The sequence below is a fragment of the Puma concolor genome, chromosome E1, assembly GCF_028749965.1.
Source record: "Puma concolor isolate L17-30 chromosome E1, mPumCon1.1.hap2, whole genome shotgun sequence".
NCBI classification, from domain to species: Eukaryota; Metazoa; Chordata; class Mammalia; order Carnivora; family Felidae; genus Puma; species Puma concolor.
The window spans coordinates 40,859,075-40,867,868 of NC_141680.1; positions in this window are offsets into that span (position 1 = coordinate 40,859,075).

Consider the following 8,794-nt stretch of genomic DNA (forward strand, 5'->3'; position numbering starts at 1 on the left):
CCTCTCTGCTCCTCCCCAACACTGGTGTGCACGCCCTCGCCCCCTCCTCTCTCTCTCAAGATAAATAAATAAACTTAAAAACATTATAAACATTTATTATTTTTATAATGTGAAAATTTAGCTTAAATAAGCACAATTTAAAAAATTTCCGTCAGTAATTGTGGATCTTGATAATCCTGTGTGTTCCTTATCTTTTGCCAGATGACTATTTTTTTTTTTTAGTTTTAAAATATTTATTTATTTTTGAGAGAGAGAGATGGCGTGAGAGGAGGAGGGGCAGAGAGAGAGGGAGACACAGAATCCGAAGCCGGCTCCAGGCTCGGAGCTGTCAGCCCAGAAGCCAACACAGGGCTCGAACTCATGAACTGTGAGATCATGACCTGAGCTGAATTCAGATGCTTAACTGACTGAGCCACCCAGGCACCCCGCCATGTGACTTTCTACGGGTTTGTTTTCTTCCCTGCCCTCTGCCCTTTTCACTCCTGTCCCTTTTTTCCTACCTCACTAAAGGCAAGGCATACTTGTCTATACAAGCTTGTGTGAGAATGTAAGTTTTGTACATATAGATTTTCAATATATGTGGATCCAGTGGGGAGACTCCCTACAGAAAAACCAAACTTTGGGCCAAATTGAGGGACAGGGACAGTGTGTTGTGGTGGTAAGTTGTAGCCCAGCTCTTTTGTCACTAGTTGCATGGCCTTGAGTAAATCCCTTCCTTTCTATAGGTCTGCTTCTCTACCTGTGAACTGAAGTCTAGGTAGCCCAGCAAAATGCCTTCCACAGAGTATTAGAGAGGTAATGGTGGGGTTGGGGAGGGCAGTTAGTGGAAGTGAGGCCAGGGTTCTCTAACCCAGAGGAGCTCCACTTTTGTCTTTTTATGTCCTGTGTAAGAGTTTAGTTCTGTGTAAGATTTCATTTGAAAATGAGGATTGACTAATCACATTAAACAAACCAACCAACCCTGGGTAAATGATTGTTAAGGGCCCTTCTAACACTGTGTAATTCCAAATATGACTTTTTGTGCACTGAGTTGTTTTCAATCAGTTGGGTTTATTTTATTTTAAAATTTTTTTTACAGTTTATTTATTTTAGAGAGCAAGAGAGGAGGAGGGGCAGAGAGAGAGAGAGAGAGAGAGAGAGAGAGAGAGAGAGAATCCCAAGCAGACTCCACACTGCCAGCACAGAGCCCAACATGGGGCTCGAACTCATGAGCAGTGAGATCATGACCTGAGCCGAAGTCAGATGCTTAACTGACTGAGCCACTCAGGTGCCCCTAATGTTTATTTATCTATTTTGAAAAAAAGAGAGGACAAGCAGGGGAGGGGCAGAAAGAGAGGGAGAGAATCCCAAGCAGGCTCTGTGCTATCATTGCAGAGCCTGACATGGGGCTTGATTCCACAAACCATGAGATCATGACCTGAGCTGAAATCAAGAGTCAGACACTCAACTGACTGAGCCATGCAGGCATCCCTCAATCTGCTTGAGATTGAAGAAAATCAAAGGCCTGCAACTAAATGCTGCTTACATGTTTCTCCTCCCTTTTGATCATGAAAAGAAAGAAGCTACAGAAGCAGAATGGTGGGAATTTTACAGAGCACAGAAAAGACTGTCAGTTGGAGCAGGCAGTTAGTCCTTTTCTTACTAGAAGAACCAGAAGACACAATAGGAGAAAGCCTATGTGGGCTTTTAAAATGAAGCTGTCTTGAAGCCCTTTGAATATTTAAGAAAGAAATTTTGGTATCACAATCCCAGATTTCAAGATATACTACTAAGCTGTAGTAACCAAATAAGATAAAAATAACACACGGATCGATGGAAGAGAATAGAAAGCCCAGAAATAAACCCACAATTATAGGGTCAATTAATCTACAACAAAGAAGACAAGAATATGCAATGGGAAAAAGAAAGTCTCATCAACAAATGGTTTCTTACACTATGCACAAAAATAAACTCAAAATGGATTAAAGATCTAAATATGAGACCCGAGACATAAAAATCCTAGAAGAGAGCACAGGCAGTAATTTCTCTGACGTTGGCTATAGCAACATTTTTCTAGATGTCTCCTAAGGAAAGGGAAACAAAAGTAAAAATAAACTATTTATTGGGACCCAATCAAAATTAAAAGTTTCTGCACACGAGTGCCTGGCTGGCTCAGTTAAGCGTCTGACTCTTGATCTCAGTTCAGGTCATGATCTTGAGGTTCATGGGTTCCAGCCCCATGTCACGCTCCATGCTTTCAATGGGGAGCCTGCTTGGGATTTTCTCTCCCTTTCTCTCTGCCCCTCTCCTGCTTGTGCTGGCACTCTCTGTCTCAAAATAAGTAAATAAAACTAAAAAAAAAAAAAAAAAAAAAAAAAAAAAAAAAAAAAAAAAAGCTTCTGCATAACAAAGGAAACAACAAAACAAAAAGACAACCTACTGAATGGGGGAAGATATTTGCAAATGATATATCCGATAAGGGGTTAGTATCCAAAATATGTAAAGAACTTGTACAACTCAACACTAAGAAAATGAATAATCCAATTTAAAAATGAGCGTCAGAAGACATGAAGAGACATTTCTCCAAAGAAGACATACAGATGGCGAACATACATGTTGAGCATGAAAAGATGCTCAACATCACTAATCATCAGGGAAATGTAAATCAAAACCACAATGAGATATCATCTCACACCTGTCAGAATGGCTAAAATGAAAAAGAAATAAGTGTTGGCAAGGATGTGAAGAAAAAGGAACCCTTGTGCACTGTTGGTAAGAATACAAACTGGTGCAGCTACAGAGTTCCTCAAAAAATTGAAAATAGAATTACCATTAGATTCAGTAATTCCACTACTGAGTATTTACCCAAAGAATACAAAAAGGCATATGTACCCCTATGTTTACTGAAGCATTATTTATGATAGCCAAAATATGGAAGCAACCCTAGTGTCCATCTATAGAGGAATGGATAAAGAAGATGTGGTACACGCACACACACACACACACACACACACACACACACACACACACACACACTGGAATACTACTCAGCCATAAAAAGAATGAAGTCTTCCATTTGCAACAACATGGATGAATCTAGAGGGGATAATGCTAAGTGAAATAAGTCGGCCAGAGAAAGACAAATACCTTATGATTTCACTCATATGTGGAATTTAATAAACAAGACAAACAATCAAAGAAAAAAAGAGACAAACAAAACCCCCAAACTCTTAAATATAGAGAACAACTACCGCAGAGGGAGGTGGGTGGGGAGATGGGTAAAACAGGTGTAGGGGACTAAGAGTACACTTCTCGTGATGAGCATTGAATAATGTATCGAACTATTGAATCTCTATATTGTACACTTGAAACTAATATAACACTGTATATAAATTATACTAGAATTAAAAAAATTAAAAAAACAAAAAAGAATTTTGACCTGATCAATAAACATTTAGGGCAAGTAAGGAAGTATTCTATTCAAGGATGGGAAAAATTCAGGATAAGATTTGTCTTTGATAAGTAAAAAAGAATAATTAATGAGAGGTACTGATGTAAGAAAGTACCATGTAAAGAAAAAGTTTCCAATTAGAGCTGGTCAAGAATAGACATTCTTAGGATCTAGGGACTTTTCTTACCACTGGAATGTTGGAGTCTAGATGGCCATTTTCTGAGTATGTTGTAAGAGAGATCTCTCCAAAGTGAGGGTTATAGCTAGTGATCTATAAGATCCCTTCTAACTTTAAGATGTTATGGTGATTTTACACAGGAGTTTGTTTCTGTAAATTGTGCTCTAAATTGTTTATAGTATTCAAACATAGTCCCATTTAACAAAGAGCAACTTCTCAGAAAGCATAATCAACTAGAAAAATATAACATAGTCCCTGTCTGGAGTAGCCTCTGCCTCGAATGACCTCTGTGATGGTTAATTTTCTGTGTCAACTTGGTTAGATTATGGCATCCAGTTGGGTCAAACACTAACCTAGATGTTGCTGTGAAGGTAGTCTGTAGATGTAATTAGCACTTACAATCAGATGACTTTGAAAAAAAGGATTGTAATGCCTTTGTAATGCTGGTGGGCCTCATCCAATCAGTTGAAGGCCTTAGGAGCAAAAAATGGAGGTTTCTCAGAAAAGAAAGAATTCTGTCTCAGGACTGGAACAGAAATTCCACAAGAGTCTCCAGCTGCCAGTCTGCCTACAAATTGCAGACCTGTCAGCCCCCACCATCGGAGCCATTTCCTAAAAACTATATAAGTTTTCTGAGTGCCAATTATGTACTAGACATAGTAACCAGCCCTGTACATAATTTTCCCCCTAATCTTTACACCAACCCTTTATACTGAGGAAACGGAAGATTAAGGGGGTTAGGTAATTCCCTCTAGATTGTAAATTTCTACTTATCTTTTAAGACAAGATCTCACATCACTTCCCTTTGAAGTTCTCTCTAATCACGCACTCCGGGCTCCTCTGTGCTTTCTTGGCATCCAGTACATTTCTCTTTGTTACATAGCACTGATCATTGTGTATTTAGCTGCAGGTCTCCCTCTTCTGGCCACAAGCTCTTCTGAAGGCCTGCTCTTTTGGAACCTTCAACACCTGGTACAATACCCACTCCCCAGGAGACCCACTGTGAATGCTATCAGTACTATCATTGTCCACCTGGGGGCAGCATACCCAGCGGCAGGCCCTCTTGTGAGGGAGTGCCAACTCTGGAGGGACAGCCAGTCAAACCCCAGAGTGAAAGGAAAGATCCTCACATGCCTCTGTTTACTACCCCCTGGAAGGTGGGACCCACTGTACCAACAGTTTGCTCCATACTCTTGGGATTCAGTGGAAGACTCAGTACCCATTGCTGACATTGGCTGTGCTGCCTTTGGGGACACTGGGGCTGTCCCAGGGCTTTTGTAACTTGAACTCAAAGATTCAGTGAGGGAACTGATGGAATGAAAACCCGGAAGGGGCAGAAGGGGTCAGCTGCAAGAGTCCTAGAGGAGACTTTTCCTGAGTAAGGCTGCATCCCCATGAAGTGAAAAAGGGGGAGAATTCTGCACTAGGGTGAATGAACCCTGGTTCTAACTGGAGTAGGTAAAGAGAAAGCCCAAGCAATCTCATTCACAAGACCCTGACCTCCAATCCTTCCCTTAGATTTTCTGTTCTTTCCAGATACTTTTTAAAAATTAACTAATTAATTAATTATTGAGGAGGGGAGGGGCAGAGAGAGAGGGGACAGAGGATCCATAGCAGGCTCCCAGCAGACAGTAGAGAGCCCGGATGTAGGACTCGAACCCACGAACCGTGAGATCATGACCTGAGCCAACAGCAGGCACTTAACCAACTGAGCCACCCAGGTGTTCTATTCCCAGATCGCTTCTAAGGCTAGGGTGAGCTGGGGGTGTGGATAGATGAGGCGCTCTTACATCAACATGTCTCACCTGAGCTCAGCAGAGAGGTGGGGACCAAGTTAAAATTGTTCCTCAATCTTCCTTCTGTTCCTCTGTCCTACCTCCACTGCCATCCCAGAGGTCCCAAAGTTCTTGAAATTCCTCACCCAGATAGGCACTTACCTGACATTCAGGAGGCCAAACAGGACAGGCACACCTAGAAGGTATGACAGGAGCAGGGTTGGATTTCCTTAGAAGAGAGAAGATTAAAACTAGGCTGGTTCTTAGATTACCAAGTTCAACCTCCTCATTGTACAGATGGGAAAACTGAGGCTCAGAGAGAGGTATAACAGGCAGAGAGCTGGCCTGGAGGATGGGGTGAGAAAGCCAGTATGTCTCCTAATGTGGTGGGGAATGGGGTCACTTGGACTTGTCACTTTCTACCCAGTTCTGAAATTGGCAGAAATCCCAGAGAAGGTCCTTGGGAGGTGTGATGTTTTGATAAGAAATATATATTGGTCTTTCTTTGTTCTTGGCACAGAGCTTCTAAAACCCTTGGAATTTCCTAAGAGAGCCTTCAAGGTGTCTTTTGTTATGTTAATGAGATGACTTTTGGAAAGCCCCTAGGTAACCTGAGGCTGGGGGCCAGTTGCCAGGGAGCCACCCCAGTGGTTAGAGGGTGGGAACTGTTCCAACCCCCAACCTCTGGGGAGGGGAGAGGTGCAGGAGATTGAGTTCAATCACCATTGGCCAATGATTTAATTAATCGTGCCTCTGTAACGAAGCCTCCATAAAAGATGGGGCTCCTCCTCTCTTTCTGGGTCCCACCCGTGGTTCCTATGATTCTGACACCAATTCTGATGTGTGGGTTTTCCACTATCATCAAACAGCTAGTTCTCTGAACACTGCCCTATTGGGTTCCCCTCCCATTCCTTAATGAGAATCAGGGTGGGAGTAAGGGAGGAGACAGGTATTCCTAGGAGCTAGTTGCTCCCCCTCTGACTTTGGTTTGTGAACCTGGGGGTCTGATCTGAGAAAGATCACCTGGAGCTGCAGAGACATGCCCTTCCTCCCCCCTCCCCCCCCAGCCTATCACCCTCCAAGAGCCCTTGGGTGCTGCTGGGAGCAGGCCTCTGGCCAGATGCAGGCTCTGAGACCTGGTCCAGTTTGGCAGCTACTGCCTCAGTCTCCATCTGAAGAATGAATGAGTGAATGAATGAATGAACGAATGGAGAGGGGGATTCTGGACTGGGATCTTTGGTTTCATATCTATCTATAAATCTCCCCCCTCCCTCCCAAGTTCTTCATTTTGTCACATCTATTCATCTTTCTCTGCCTTCCATCTCTGTGTCCTACTCCAGATTCAGCCCCACCGTCTCGTGGCCTTCCTCTTTTTAGTACCCTTTCCCCTTCTTTCTTTCTTTTTTTTTTTTTAATTTTTTTTTTCCCAACGTTTATTTATTTTTGGGACAGAGAGAGACAGAGCATGAACGGGGGAGGGGCAGAGAGAGAGGGAGACACAGAATCGGAAACAGGCTCCAGGCTCTGAGCCATCAGCCCAGATCCCGATGCGGGGCTCGAACTCACAGACCGAGAGATCGTGACCTGGCTGAAGTCGGATGCCTAACCGACTGCGCCACCCAGGCGCCCCTTTCCCCTTCTTTATATCCTTCTACTTCAAAGCGTCATAGAATCTTAGAATCAAAAAAGGTCACAATAATGACACCACTAATTGGTGACCTGCTTTCAGGTATCTATGTCCTTACACTTATATAGGTAGCCTCATCTGATCTTCCTTAGCAGCCCTGCGGAGTGAGTAGGGACTGACATCCCCATTTTACAGATGAAGAAATTGAGGATCATTGTGGTGAAGTGACAAGCCCACAGTACATGGCTTATGACCGCAAGACCAGAGCTCCCTGCCCCACAGCCTGTGTACTTCAACCTGAGGCCAAATTTTTCTCCATTCCGGGCTGTCTGGCTTTCCCTGGCTTGGGACCCAACTTCTGCTGCTTTTTAGATCATCAAGACTGGGTGGGGGTGAGGAACAGACTGCACAGATCTTGAGGATTACTGGCTCCAAGCATCAAGCCTCTGGACACCGGGAGGACTGAGGGGGTGAGGCTGGGAGGGATCCAGGTTTCAGGAGAGGAGAAGGTGGGGGCTATGTGGATTAGGGGTTCCAGGCAGGTTGGCCCTTCTTTCTGGGCCCCCTCAGTCCTATCCCTTTGCCCTCCAGTTGTCTCCAGTCCTCATCAGCCATCTTTAGGACTACCCCTACCTCTCTCAGGACAAAGAAAATCAAAGACTGCAGTAGAAGAGGCCGCTGACAACCAGAAGCCCTGGGGGCCAACGTGGCTTCTCTCTGAGACTCTCTCTTCCCACAGCCGGGGCTAGATCTAGGCTCTGGGCTACATCCCCAGCACCCCAAATGAGGGCACCAGAATTGTCAGATGGGTGCTAGATCCTGCCAGGCAGGGAAGGCACAACAGCCTCTGGGTCGCCCAGAACCCTGACAGCTGGAGCTACTGGAGACAAGAGCTTCAGTTGCAGAGGGCAGCCTGGCAGGAGGAAGAGGTGCTGTTTGGGTTTGGGCAAACGTCTCCAAGGCTATGGTGCCTCTGGAGGTGGTATGGGCATGTCAGTAGGAGCCTGGGTTCCATTATCACACAGCTGGGTTTAAATCACATTTAGTTGCATGTGACCTTAAGCCAGTCTTTTTACTACCTGGAACACCATCTATAAAATGGGTTAATAAGGTTACCATGGTGATCAATAATAATAACAGCTGACACGTATTGAGCCTTACTCTGGGCACTGTGCTAAGTGCCTCTGTGTAATGTTTCTGTAGGTTCTCAAACAACCCTATCAGACTGGGCTGCCATTAGCCCTCCTTTACAACTGAGGGTATTTAAGGATAAGAGGGAGGATGTCACTTGGCCAAAGTCACAAAGCAAGTAAATGGCAAATCCAGGTTTTAGTGCAGGCATTTTGGCTCCAGGCTCTTAATCTCACTCACTTGGCTGGTCATGGCTAATGACCAACACTCACTGGGTACTTAATATGTAGCAGGCACTGTTGTAAGCATTTTACACATTCTCACTCATTTAATCACGATAGCCACCCTACATAAGGGTCACTTAATGCAAAAGATGAGGACGCTGAGGCGTAGAGAGGTGTGCTCACTTATCTGAAACCTACTGCCAAGAATCCAGTCCAGGCAGAGGTGCCTGGGTGGCTCAGTCTGTTAAGCGTCTGACTTTGGTTCAGGTCATGATCTCATGGTTTGTGAGTTCGAGCCCCGTGTCGGGCTCTGTGCTGACAGCTCAGAGCCTGGAGCCTGCTTCAGATTCTGTGTCTCTCCATCTGTTGGCCCCTCCCCTGGTCATGCTCTCTGTCTCTCAATAATAAATAAATGTTAAAAAAAAAAAA